Source organism: Mirounga leonina, unplaced genomic scaffold (assembly GCF_011800145.1).
Source record: "Mirounga leonina isolate KUSES-001 unplaced genomic scaffold, KU_Mleo_1.0 Mir_176, whole genome shotgun sequence".
Classification (NCBI taxonomy): Eukaryota; Metazoa; Chordata; class Mammalia; order Carnivora; family Phocidae; genus Mirounga; species Mirounga leonina.
In genome coordinates, this window is record NW_023270454.1 from 18,393,004 (window position 1) to 18,407,162 (window position 14,159).

General features: G+C 40.5%; 1 protein-coding gene across 5 annotated transcripts in view; it reads right to left on the reverse strand.

Moving 5' to 3' along the window:
* The window catches only part of PALLD (palladin, cytoskeletal associated protein), a 428,477-nt gene that overhangs the window by 305,327 nt on the left and 108,991 nt on the right, over nt 1-14,159 (reverse strand). The window lies entirely within an intron of this gene.

Genomic DNA, 14,159 nt, shown 5'->3' on the forward strand with positions numbered 1-14,159 from the left:
CCAGGCAGGTAAAGAACACTCAGTGATGTGAAAACCTGACTGGGGTGGAAGCTGATAACTAAATGTTCAGGCCATCTGGCCAGCTCTAGGCATCGCCTCCTCCACCACCCTCCACACAGAAGCTTCCACAGTGTCAGGAGAGTTCCCAGGGAACAGGGTCACCTGTTTGAGAAAGAGGGAATGCTAAACCCAAAGTGACTGTGCCCAGAGAGTAACATTTAGGAATTCCCAGCCCTCAGGCAGCTCTCTGAGCCCTAGCTTCCACCCCTCTTCCCAGAGATACTTTTATCCACCAAGGAAATTAATGCCCTCAGGAGAATAAGCGCTCTCAGAAAAAACGTGGAGACTGCTGAAGAAAATAAAAAGAAAAATCTCAAGTGGGAGAAGTATCCCAGATGAAGCATACTTGATGGGCTGGAGAAATTAAAGAGTATAAAATAAGGACACATCAAATATTGTCAGAGGTGAAGGAAGATATTGAAGACAGGAAGCAGAAATAAGCAGTTACACATAACCAGTTGGAGATATTAAATAGGAAAATATACTGGTTTAAATTAATATCGTAAATGAATCCAATGACAAACTGGATATAGATAAAAAATGAATTAGTGTACAGGAAGATTGGGATGCAGAGCTTGTTCGAAGGAACTGGAAAGGATTAAGGAAATAGAATCTATAAAAGAAATGAGGGGCGCCTGGGTCACTCAGTCGGTTAAGTGTCAACTCTTGATTTCAGCTCAGGTCATGATCTCAGGGTCCTGAGATGGAGCCCCGCCTCAGGCTCTGCGCTGAGCATGGAGCCTGCTTAAGATTCTCTCTCTCCCTCTCCCTCTGCCCCCGATGAAGCATTATTCAGGAAAGGATAAACCACACTGCTACAGAAGCAATCCCAGAAGAAGAGAAGAGAATAAACGAGGGGATGGCACATTTAAAGAAACAGTAACAGAGAATGTCCCAGATTTAGGGAAGCATGTAAAAATCTCAGATTGAGAAGGTTCTGAGCTGCATGAGACAGGTCTTGGGTCCTGCATCACAACCTCGCAGCCCACTTTCTACTCCAGCCATTGCTCGTAGGTCCCTGCAAGTATAACTGGACGGATGTTCTCTAAGCTGCCCTGAGTACCTCTTGCTTTCTGCTCCAGGGTTGCTCTGATGCATGGCTTGAGGGTGTGCAGGAACCTCCTCAGCACCTGGAAGTACTGATCACACCCACTGGGCAACCTTTGTCCGATGGGTAAGTGGGGACTGACGGATAAATGCACCTTTCTTTCACCTGTTGGTTGGACAGCTCTGAAGGAGAATGTTCAGATATCCTCAAGGGGTCCCACTGGGGACAGGCCCCGGTCATGCGACTGGCACACCCTTCCTTCTACCAGCTTTTGCTCCCCGCCAATGCTCCACTCCTATTTTCTGGGGTCACTGTTGAGTCAAGCTGCTGTGGAACCAACACCAGGAGCTCCCTCGGGCCATACTTCTTCTTCTTGAAAAAACAAAACCGCTAATGATTTAAGCCACTGCGGATTGGGTTTTCTTATTCACAGGTGAACACAAGGGTAGCTAATACACATTTAACCGGAGACACAGGGAAGGCCTGAGTGGAGGAAGCTGGACCCTGCTGCTGAGTGTTTAAGTTCAGGATGATTCTTGCTTCCCCAGCTTTGTGGAGCCGCAATACTCTTCAAGTGTCTTGGAAAGAATTCTACTCAGCTCAGCAGAAGACAGGAAGGAAGAGGGGGCGGGTGTTGAGGCATGAACTGGAAGAAACTCTGGGTGCCTCATGGGGATGGCTCCTTTGTGGAAAACTGCATTGATTTCAGCGAGACAAAATTTGGTAAGGCACAAAGTATTTCCAGCTTTTCCCCTTCCTCATCTTCTACTATCCCATGCCTGTTATACTGATCAGAGCAGTGGGCGGAGAAAAATGAAAGATACCAAAAATGCCAGAGTGAGTCATAGAAATTGGGGCATAGAAAAAAACAAAGGGGGAACTAAAACAACAACAGCAACAAACAGCTCTGGATGTGGAAGGACCAGGAGAAGAGAGGGAGGTTGGGGGAGGGGGAAAAAAAAGAGAGAACTATCTAATGAAGATTTTTGAAAGTTTTTATGCATATAATATGATGGCATTCCTCCTCTTAGCTGCTCTAAGAAAGTTCAGTAAATGCTTAATTCTATTTCAAGGATTTGGGTTATGGATTTGTGTTTGAGAAGCAATATCATGCTGATATAGGTCATGAAGTCTCAGTCTCATGCAGATTAACAGTATAATCTTTCATGAACATTAGAGCGTTGGAGAGGAGAAGATTAAACCACGTTGAGATGCAGATGTGGGCTCACCAGGTGAGTGGCGAGGCCTGCCACAGGCATGCTTCAGATTTGTGCCCATGAAAAACTGCAGACCACTTTGGTTATAAACCATGTAGTTACTTACAGTAATGGACCCCCCAGTTGTTTGCTCAAGGGCTTCTTCTAGATCCCAGAGTGATAGCGATAGACCCCACTGCTCCTGATACAGCATGATCCTGCTTTAAGGCCACAGCTCGTTAGTTGAGGGATGGGCAGCTGGTGAGATGGACCAACCAGAGTCTTCTCTCAGGAACTGTAGAAATAAGGCCCACAAAGAAGGAGCCGACTCTTTAAGTGGTATAACATGCGAGCTTGGGAGCAGCTCCTATCTCAGCATCTTCCTGTGCCTGATTTATATCTTTGGAACTGAATGTTATAAGCAAGGCAAAAATCTCAGCTTCTCCCCTAAGATGGTTCCTTTAATCTTCTCCCCTGGCCCCAGTATTGTAGGTTTTACAGGTGGGTGCCGGGTCTCTCCAGCATCTGTAGTCAATACTCTGGACCTAGGCTCAACCCCAAATGTTCAACCCCAAGCTCTCAACTTTTTCTTAGAACAAATAGTTTGTGTGAGAAGAGAGACTTTGAGGGGCCACATCTGAATGAGGGAAGCCTCTTCCACTCCAGCTGAGCTACAGCAAGTAGGGCACAGCTGAGATGGCCATGGGGGTAGCTGGGTTCTGAAGGCAGCAAACCAAAACTGGAACTCGGAAGAGACACCAGCCGGCAAGTATCCAAGTAACGGCCCCAAATGACATTCACGGATGCTCAACTTCCCTGATAATCGAAGAACTGCAAATGAAACAGGTTTTTATTTTTGCCTCTCACACTGGTAAGGATTAAGACAGCTTCTACTTTATAGGCAAAACCATGGAGAAAGAGCAGTGCTGACAGGAATATAAGCCAATACGATGATTATGGAAGGCATTTTGGCCATTGCTATAGGAATTAGAACCTATATGCCCTTTAGTTAAAAAAATTACATTTCTAGAAATTTGTTCTAAGAAGATAATGGGATGGGGTAACTGGGTGATGGACATTAAGGAGGGCACGTGATGTAATGAGCACTGGGTATTATGTAAGACTGATGAATCAATGACTGCTACCTCTGAAACCAATAATACATTATATGTTAATTAATTGAATTCAAATTTAAAAAATGTTTTAAAAATTACATTTCTAGAAATTTGTTCTAAGAAGAAACTTAGGCAAACTTTAAAAAATGTATAAAAACCTATATTACATTTGCACAGCAGGAAGTCTGAATACCAAAGTATGAACAGTAAATTCCTCTGGTGGCAAGAATTCATGTTTCATATATTTTATGCTATCTAAAATTGTTCATAAGACAACAGATTCTCTTTCATTTTTGGGGGTAATGATGGTGCTGAGAATATAGTTGGTAGCAGCTACAGAGATTGGGGGAGGGCACAAAAATGCCCATTGCAGTCCCCTGGATGTGTGAAGCCTAGTCTCCAGAAAGCTCTGTGGGGCCCATCCTTGATCCAGGCTCCATTGTCTAGTCTGTGGATCATTTTCTTGTATTCTAGTGACTAACATTCATCATAGCCCTCAGGTTCCCTTGCTTCAACACTGGCCTGGTGCTGGTTCCCAAGCAACCGACCGTATACCAACCATTGGCTGGCTGCATTTTCTTCATGCTTAATTCTTTCAATTTTTTTGGATCATTCATTGGAGACTAGACAGCCTACTTTGTCACTCGTCATGAATGTAACCGCAGTTTCTGGAGATTTTTGACTTTTATTTAGAATCACCTGAAGAACTTTTGACAGATACAGATTCCATCCCCAGAGAGTCTATCTCACTGGTCCAGAAGGGGGACTAGGCATGGGTAATTTAAAAAAAATCTCCCCGGTGAACATGATGAGCAGCCAGGCTTGAGAACCTCCCCTGCAGGGCTTAAAAACACAGGGCCCAAGTCCGAGCACAGATGAGCTTACTCAGTCATTTGGAGTGTCCAAAGGAAGGATTTTAATAATAATAATGATAAAGTAACAAAAACCGCTCCTCGCTTTGTGGTGTTTTTCTCTCTTCTGATGACCAAAATGGTCGACAGCAGTCAAATCATCATTTGACCAGTGCATTCTATATCTTGACTTGCAGGAAAAACACAGCACTGCAGAAAACTGTATCAGCTGAGAACTTTTGTTTTTTACCCTCTCTTTGCCTCGCCGAATAGGACTGAGTCTGCCAGGCATTCTCTCAGAGACTCATTAGGCCTGTGTCTGAATTTCGGATGAGTCACCACCAATGGCATTGTTAGGTAGCAAGTATTTCCCCCAGCAAAGTCCTTTTTGTCTCTCACAACAGGAATTCTCAGAGGCATGCACTTTATTCAACCCTTTTGCTGTTAAAATTCATATTGCAACATAATAAACTTATACTTCACAGAACTATTCTCTTCATTTCCTCTAATTTCTCTGTGCTTAATCAAGCATTGCTAGTCTGCTAATGTAACTCTTCTTTATTTATGTCTAGAGATGCTCGAATTCAGACACTATTTTATCATTTTTTTCTGGTCGTTGGGCTTATTGTTAAACTGGCCATGTTAAGTTTTCCATTTATAAGATTTCAGGAGATTTCTTTGGGTGTTGGTTGTTTCTCACAGTATATTGAGACACCTCCTTTGATTGGCTTCTTACCTTGTTTAAACTAAATGAGAACTCAGGGGCTGGATGTATGGTTTGCACTCAGTCCCTGTGACGGTCCTTGACCGAGAGAGAAATTTGGCTTGAGATCAAGTGTCTTTTTGTTCTTCTTGGTTTATGTGGCATTCCTGAAGATCTTGTCTGAGCCTCAGCTTCTATGGCATTAGTCAGACTTGCTTACCTTCTTTTCTCTCCTTGTTTCTCATTGTAGCTCTCATAAACTCATTTCTTAACGGAGGGTTTACAATTATTTTCTTGAATTACTATAAGATAAGGAGCCTAATGTAGGGTAGCATGACCAGATTATCTTCCATGATTAATCCCATAAGCTACTTCTGGATATCAAAGATTTCATGCTCAAGCATGTTTGAAAATGCTACAGACTCTCTCTTCTTGGAGATTTACAAAGCACATTAGCCTATATCCATTCTCTGAAATGTCTGCAATGTAAAAACCTACCCCCTTTTTTTGCATGCTGTGGACATTTTGGGAAATACTGAATGAGCAGACCAGGTCAACTTTTACCAGATGCACAACATTAGCAAGTCACTAAACTTTTTAAAACTTACTCGCCTCATATGTCTAGTGTGTATGTGTGTGGTTGTGTGTGCAGGTGTGCGTGTGTATGTACATGGGTATGCATACAGGCACACAGAGATCCACACGCACACACACACACACACACACACATGAAAACCTCTCTGGAACCCAGGCGTGCATTTTAAGTCCCATTAACACAGTCAGCTAGTTTTTAGCTAAGCCTCTGACTGAGCATGGTCTCCAGTCCTCACTGCATATCTTGGAAAACCCTGCCACCTTGGCCCAGCCCTAGTGGTTCTGACGCGGTTAGCTGACCTGACCTCGCTGATTCCGTGTGGTACCAGGAGCCCTGCATCTACTCATCCCAAGGCACCAGGCTAAGGGTACGAACCCTCCCACCAAGAGTGTGTACTCCCCTGAGGACAGGAACCGCTCTGAGGGACTCCTATCTAACCACCGAGAGGGTGATTTCCTCTTTGGGGAGGCCCCATGTATGTGCTGCAGCATTATTTGAAATCAGGCCAACCCACACTATCCCCCCAGTTTTAGGAAAAAAAACCCTAAAAATCCCCCCAACTTACTTGCCTCATTTGTAAAGAAAGAAATAATACCTGTCCCTACCAGCTTGTGAAAACACTTTCAAGCCTGAGGATTACTATAAAAATAGTAAGAAACATCCTGAGCAAAACATAATGAACAAACTTAAATAGAGTTAGGATGAAGATTTTCTTGTATTTTGAAAAATAGTTCTTTCCTGTAGTTATTGATAAGATGTAATAAGATGTTATTGATAAAATTATGCATTCATAATTAACTAGACACATTTTCATTTGATTACTCTCTATAAGTCTAGTCAGAAGCAAATCCATAGCCTTACAAATACTTCAAGATATAAAGTTTACCATTAAATATTCTTAGATGAAGAAAAAAAAAAACAGCTGTATTTTTTTTTCCTTGAGAAAATAAATTCTGAGACATTTTGAATTGTAACTTGGGTCAAGAATGTTTAGCTGGCCTATTAAAATGTTGATAAACACTGGAAGTTTCCAGATGGCACTGGGTTGCACAGGGTCTTTCAGAGATCCTCCACAATGAGTCCATAAGTTAGAAATAAATGTGGACTTGATAGGAACAGAATTTCTATTTAGAGTGGTTAATCCATGCCTGGGATATCACTGCATAGTTTTGATACACTCAACCGGGTACATTTCTCCCCAAAGCTGCCCTCTAGGAACCACATTTTTGGGGCAGTTCCAGGGATGATCATAGTTCCTTATTTTTCAAGGTAGTTTATATTTTTATTTTCCTTACAGCTTCTGAAATGGCTGGAAAGGAGTCTGGACACAGTAGAGTAGAGGTGAGGATGTGGGGAGAAAATTGCTGGATTTCAGGCAACACAAGGCTAAGTGCATTTGTGCTTCACACCTGGTAGCACTGCTGTGTGGGTTTCCTTCCCACTTTATCCTGTCTCATTATTGGAATGTAGCTCAAAGCTCCCATCCTACAGAAAGTCTTCTGGATTCCTTGCTTCTCTGGGTTCCCACAAACCTGAATACATTTCTCTCTAGCAGTTGTCACACTGGATGATACTTGTTTATTCACCTGCTTATCACCATCACTAGACTCTAAGCTCCTTGAGGTCAGAGGCTGTGTGTTAATGTGTGTTTATGTCTAGTATGTAGCCTCGTGCTTAACAATTAGTAAACATTCAAGGCAAGACTGAATGGCTGAGCGGATGAGTGGTCTGTAGTGTGCTCACCAGGCAAGTACATTGTCCTCTTTTGACAGATACTTGTTCTTCCCAAAACCTCATTCCCAAGGGTTTTCAATGCTTAGGTGCCATACTTTTATCTTATGACTCTGCCACTCTTGCCCCACTGGCTAGACCAACTCTCTGACCCAAACATTGACCTCTGCAGTCTTGCCAGTAGCTGCAAGAATGCTCTATTCTGAATTGTGCCCTTCTTATCCAGTTGTCCCCCTCTTGTCTTGGTTTGATTCAGTGGGAGGCACACAGAGAGTCCAAAGGGCAGAGAGGCAGAATTGGAGAGGCTCTGAAAGATGGCCCCTGGAGGGCAGAAGTTATGCCGCGGGACACTAAAGAGAGCTATTGCTGGTCCCAATAACCCCCCATGTGTTCTTTTCCAGCAAGGAATGAATTCCCGCTTCTCCAAACTGGGTTGTGCAACAGCCGAAACTTTGCTTTCTTTTCCATCCCTTTGTGTTCCTGGTTTACATTTCTATCATTTAAGCTGACTTAAGCACTCTAGGTTACCAGACAATGCATTTTCATTCCTATTTTTACAGATCAGGGAGCAAGAGTGAGACATGGCTTTGTGTGTATTGCCTTTCCCTGGGGTACACCTAAAGCCCTAAGGCACATTTCTTGGTTTTTTTTTAGATTTATTTATTTATTTTAGAGAGAGAGAAAATGCAAGCAGGGCGGGGAGGGGGCGGAGGAACAGAGGGAGAGGGAGACAGAGAATCCTCAAGCAGACTTCCCACCACTGAGTGTGAGTACAGAGCCCAACGTGGGGCTCCATCCCAGGACCCTGAAATCATGACCTGAGCTGAAATCAAGAGTCAGACCCTCAACCAACTGAGCCACCCAGGCGCCCCTTTAAGGCACATTTCTCAGTGTGGTCCTGAATCATGTGGTGGTGGTGTTTCTAACAAGTTCTGTGTGGCATTCTTACAACACATGAAGTTTAAGAATCACTGCTCTCTAATGACATACGGATTGAGCTGATGCCCCAGGGGTTTCCTGGACCAAAGTAACCAACAACTAGTCTTGTTCCCCTGGAGAGCCATTCATGCCCAAACAATTCGCCTCTGAAACGAGCTGTTCAGTCTCTTTTATTCTGTCAAGCTACAGACCTGTTATGTATTGGATTTTTTTAAGTAAATAATTTGTCAAAAAGCTAGAATTTTTGGGACCTATGTTGTAACTAGCTAAGAATAAGGGGAAAAAAGGTCTATGGCAAATCCAGACTCGCAGAAGAGAAAACATTGAGACATAAGGAAATAGTGATAAATCACCGATTTCTTAATATACTTGCGTCATTTAGTAAAGTATGCTAAAGACGGCTCACAGGCAAGCCTGCACGTTCCCCTCTCTCCCCAGGCAAAGTTGACATTATGTTCTAGTGTTATAGATATTATATCCTTCTTTAGGAGTTGCCTTTTTCTATTTAAGGCAAACACTCTTGCAAATGTTCTTGAATATAATCATCACTCTTTCCTGAGATGACTAGAAGTCTTCGGTTCTCTTGTACTCCCTTAGCAACCACTTGAAGGCTAGAATTTCTTTATACCCTCTATTTGATCATGATGCCTTCTCCTCCATATAATAACTATTCTGGTTTCAGAACAAAATACCTTAAGTAGTTCTGTTCACCCAATCATTATATTTTATCCTGCTAAGTCGTTATTTAAGAAATATATATATTTTTTAAAGATTTTATTTATTTATTTGACAGAGAGAGACACAGTGAGAGAGGGAACTCAAGCAGGGGGAGTGGGAGAGGGAGAAGCAGGCTTCCCGTGGAGCGGGGAGCCCGATGCAGGGCTCGATCCCAGGACCCTGGGATCATGACCTCAGCCGAAGGCAGACGCCCAACGACTGAGCCACTCAAGTGCCCCTCATTATTTAAGAAATCTTGACAAAATCTGGGTTTATATTTGTCCTAAAGTTCTGGTTGCAAGATTGAGATTAAGAATACAGAGCAGGGACGCCTGGGTGGCTCAGTCGGTTAAGCGTCTGCCTTCGGCTCAGGTCGTGATCCCAGGGTCCTGGGATCGAGTCCCGCATCAGGCTCCCTGCTCCGCGGGGAGCCTGCTTCTCCCTCTGCCTCTGCCTCTCTCTCTCTCTATCTCTCATGAATAAATAAATAAAATCTTTAAAAAAAAAAAAAGAATACAGAGCAATCAGAAACAAAACCTAAAATAAAAGAGAATAGCTAAAACTCGGTTAGGTCATTTCACAGCAGGGAATCTCTAAGGGGTACCCTTTTATTTAATGTTTTAAAAAATATGAGTTTATTTATTTTCTTTTTTGTTTTTTTAAGATTTTATTTATTTATTTGAGAGGGAGAGAGAGCAAGCACAGTGGGAGAGGGAGAGGCAGACTCCCTGCTGAGCAGAGAGCCCGGGGCTTGATCCCAGGACCCAGGGATCATGACCTGAGCCAAAGGCAGACGCTTAACTGACTGAGCCACCCAGGTGCCCTAAAAAAGATGAGTATAAAGAGAGAAAGTAGTAATTGATGCACGAGCAGCAGTTGTAAATATTTTTTATTATAAAAACAAAACATTTTGTTTAAAAAGAGTGGGAATAGTATTAAAATATACAAAGTTTTATAATTAGAGCTCTCTGTCCCCTTAGTTCAATCCCTAGAAGTAGCCATTATAATAGTAGGATATATGCATATCCAGAAATTTTTTTTTTTTTTAAGATTTTATTTATTTATTTGACAGAGAGAGACACAGCGAAAGAGGGAACACAAGCAGGGGGAGTGGGAGAGGGAGAAGCAGGCTTCCCACCAAGCAGGGAGCCCAATGCGGGGCTCGATCCCAGGACCCTTGGGATCATGACCTGGGCTGAAGGCAGACGCTTAATGACTGAGCCACCTAGGCGTCCCTGTCCAGAAATTTTCTACATAAATGTAATTACATAGGAACTCAGTTGGGGCTGAACTATATATACCATTTTATAATTTACTTTTTTCATTTAAAATATAATTTGGATATCCATATATATGTAATATATAGTATGTATATATAACTTATTCTTAACTTATTCATTTAATAACTATACAGTATATCATAGCATAGACATCTATAATTAATTTTGCTGATCTATTAATACTTAGAGTATTTCCAATTTCTCCCTCTGTTACAAGCAATCCTTCAAGGAATATTTTTGTAACATAAAATTTTGTTCATTTGTGAGAGTCTATGTAGAATGAGTTATTAGACATGGAAGTGTGGGATCAAAGGATATGTGATTCTAAATTTTGGCAATACTGCTAAATTGTTCTATAAATATATGATTAGAATTTCTACTTTCACCATAAGGGTGTGCTGAGAAGTATTTACAGCGAGCTAAATAATCTTCAGCTCCAGATCCCTCACTTCCATAGGCTTCTTCCAAGGCCTGGGAACTTGAAATGTGCAGATGTTTCTAGTATTTTTATAAAATAAGCAAAAGTAAGATATTTTAACTATAATTGCTTATGACTACTGTCTTTTTACTTTGACTTCCCTGCTGTCATACCCCTCACAAGCTAGTTGGAGTTAGATTGACTCTTGTATATTTTGGGGATCAGGCTTAGGGAAGATTGAGTTGGGAATACACCATTTTAAATGATTTTTTTGTTGTTGTTTAAGTAGGCTCCATGCCCAGCATGGAGCTCAATGTGGGGCTTTAACTCATGACCCTGAGATCAAGACCTAACTGAGATCAAGAGTAGATTCTCAACCGACTGAGCTACCCAGGCACTCCTGGGAATACACCATTTTAACTGCAAGTTATAAAGACCTTTTAGAAGCTTTCAGTATAATAAATGATAAATTATAGACTCCTGATTTTGATAGGAAAAGTCCTTATTTTGGTCATCTTTAAAGTTATTTGTTAAAGAAATAAAATTAAATTCAGATTAAAAATTAATGGAATATGAAACCAAAGCAATAAAGATGAGTGGTGAAACCAATAAAAGTTATTTTGAAATAAAAAGTGAATTGTTAAAAAAAAAAAAAAGAGATGTTCGAATCACTCCAAAAGCAGTAATTCATTAAAAGGATACAATAAATTTTAATTAGGAGTAGTGAATAGACTATTGGCTTATTTGATCATTGAATTTATGAAGAGCAGGGAATCATACAAATACATTAAAAATGATTCAGTTTCTTTTTTTTAAATTTTTTTTTTTAAAGATTTTATTTATTTGAGAGAGAGAATGCACATGGGGGGCGGTCAGAGGAAGAAGCAGACTCCCTACTGAGCAGGGAGCCTGATGCGGGACTCGATCCCAGGACTCCAGGATCATGACCTGAGCCGAAGGCATTCGCTTAACCAACTGAGCCACCCAGGCACCCCAATGATTCAGTTTCTTTTTGCTTTGATAGGAAATGTTGCATGGACATGGACATAAAGTTCATAGTATGCCACCAAGACAAGTATATCAACTATCAAGGGAGTGCCATCAATTCAAAAAGTCATTAAGGGTGATTAGTCACTATGGAACAACATTTGAAATTCCCTGAAGTATTACAGATCTTATGTGAAAGAAACTTTTAGAACTTTTCCAAATTTCCAAATGTAGGTATCCTAAAAATTTATATGACATTTCCAATAAGTTGTGAGTCTGAAAGAAACTTTTCTGAACTATCAAAAATGAAAAAATTTTTGATCAACCATGACTTCTATTTCTATTTTCTCTATGTAAATTGTAAAATTGTCACACGAAATGACAATCAGAAAGTATGCAATAAAAAATGCAGGTAAAAAGGTATTATAGAGACATACCAAGCTGTAAATTAATACAATCATTGTTATTTTTCTAGATTTTGCAATGTTTGTGGTTTTTGTCATCTTTTGAAAGGTTATACTTCATTGGAATTTTTCTCATTCTAAGTTCAATTTCAAGGTTGTACTTAGTAGTGTATTATTTTTCTTAAAGAGGCCTCCAAAATTGCATGAACTTTAGGCATGAATGTTGGTTCTGCCTCTGAGTTTATGAGAGCTACTGTTTCCCCATGTTCTTGCCAATATTAGATGGTATTAAAATTTTTGTACTTGCCAATCTAAGTAATATATGGTATATACCCAATGTATGGTTATTGTTCTAATTTATATTTAATTATGAGTTAAACTGAGAATTTTTTTTGTATGATTATTTATTTTCTCTAGAATTTCCTGTTCATTATCTTTGCCTATCACTTGTCTGTATTTTTTTTTTTTTAATGTTATCTGTGAGAACTCTGGGTATAACACAGTTCCGCACTCTGTCAATCATATTGCAGATCCTTTCCCCAGTTATTTGTTGGTCTTTTATCTTTGCTTATGGTGTAATTTTATTCTCTCATTCAAAAACATTTCATTTTTATTAGACATACCAATTGACAGCAGCATTTGAAAATAATGTAAGGGCTGCATTTAACATGTTGAGGCTCAGATAGGGGTTGACTCAGTTAAATACCTTTATTGTTAAATGAGGTAAGTATAATTCAAGAAACCTCAAAAACCTTGGTACTTTGGCTTACTTTCTCCAGGTAGAGAGATGGTTAAATGTATATCCTTAGAAATCAAGGATTCTACGTATTTCCTCACCTTCCTTTCTCTACAAGGTCAATTACTCTATACTTGGAATGGCTCAGAGAATAGACCCAACCTATAGGACTTGCATTTTCACTGCTAAGAGGGGACCCTAAAAATACAGACCTAAGCTACTCATGCTGCCATCCTCCAGAGGAAGTATCCCTGCCTTTACTCTCCCTGGGCTGAAATGTCTAGAGGTTACTTCCCCAGGCTCTTAGCTCTGTATGAATTTTGATGAATGAACAATGCCAAACTCACAGAAAAGACAAGAATGCCCCGCATGGATGTCAAATGTTCGTTGCTCACCTGACTTGCAAGCTACTTCTCACCCTTAAGGCCCACTTCAAATGCCACCTCAATAAAATTTTTCTGGATCCCCAAGGACAAATTAATCCCTCTCTCATTGATGTTTTCATAGGATTTGGTTGAATAGCTGTAGCATGTAAGCTGTGTTACAATGTAATTCATATTATGCATATTTTTTCTCCATCAGACCATGAAATTTTTGTAGGTAGGAGTGTGTCTCATTCATCTTTAAATTCATGGAACCCAGCACGGGATTTGGCACATAATAGGTACTTAAGACATTTTTGTGGAATGTACGTGAAATCTACAAGTATGATTTCAATGGAGGATGAAATAATATATACCCAAACCACCAAAAAATCTTATTGCAGATACATTTATAACAACAGAAGTGTAGCACGGATTGCTCTGGTGATAAGCAAAAGTATGATACTCTGTTGAGTAGGCAAAAATCATGCACCAAAAAAAAAAAAAAAAAAAAAATCATGCACAGCAGGGCAGATTTTTATTCCTAGGTTTCTCAGATCCTGCACCCTCATGACTGAGTACAAATCTATATTTAGTCTCAAGCTCCGAGGACATGTCCACAGGAATCTGGAGACACCATCTTTCTTCACTATAAATGGGTTAACACATTTACTCCAATATAACCACACTTTACATTAAGTGAAAACTGCTAACATTTATAGAGGCATGATTTTGGCATTAAAACGACGGCACACTTACTTTAATAAATATGCATTTATTTAATTATACATAATGTCTTGGACAAAGGCTTCAAAGCCTTTTAAGCATTTGTAGCAAATGATGTGATCTATAGAGGAAAGAAGGTCTCTGGGGGACCACCATACCATGTGCTTCTGGCGTCATCCCATCTGTTTATTATGTAGTACAGATCTTCTCAATAAATCATTGTGCTTTGGAAATGTAAGTTTCTCATTTATTCTTCCACACTTGCCAAAGTACAGCAGAATTGGGAAAGTT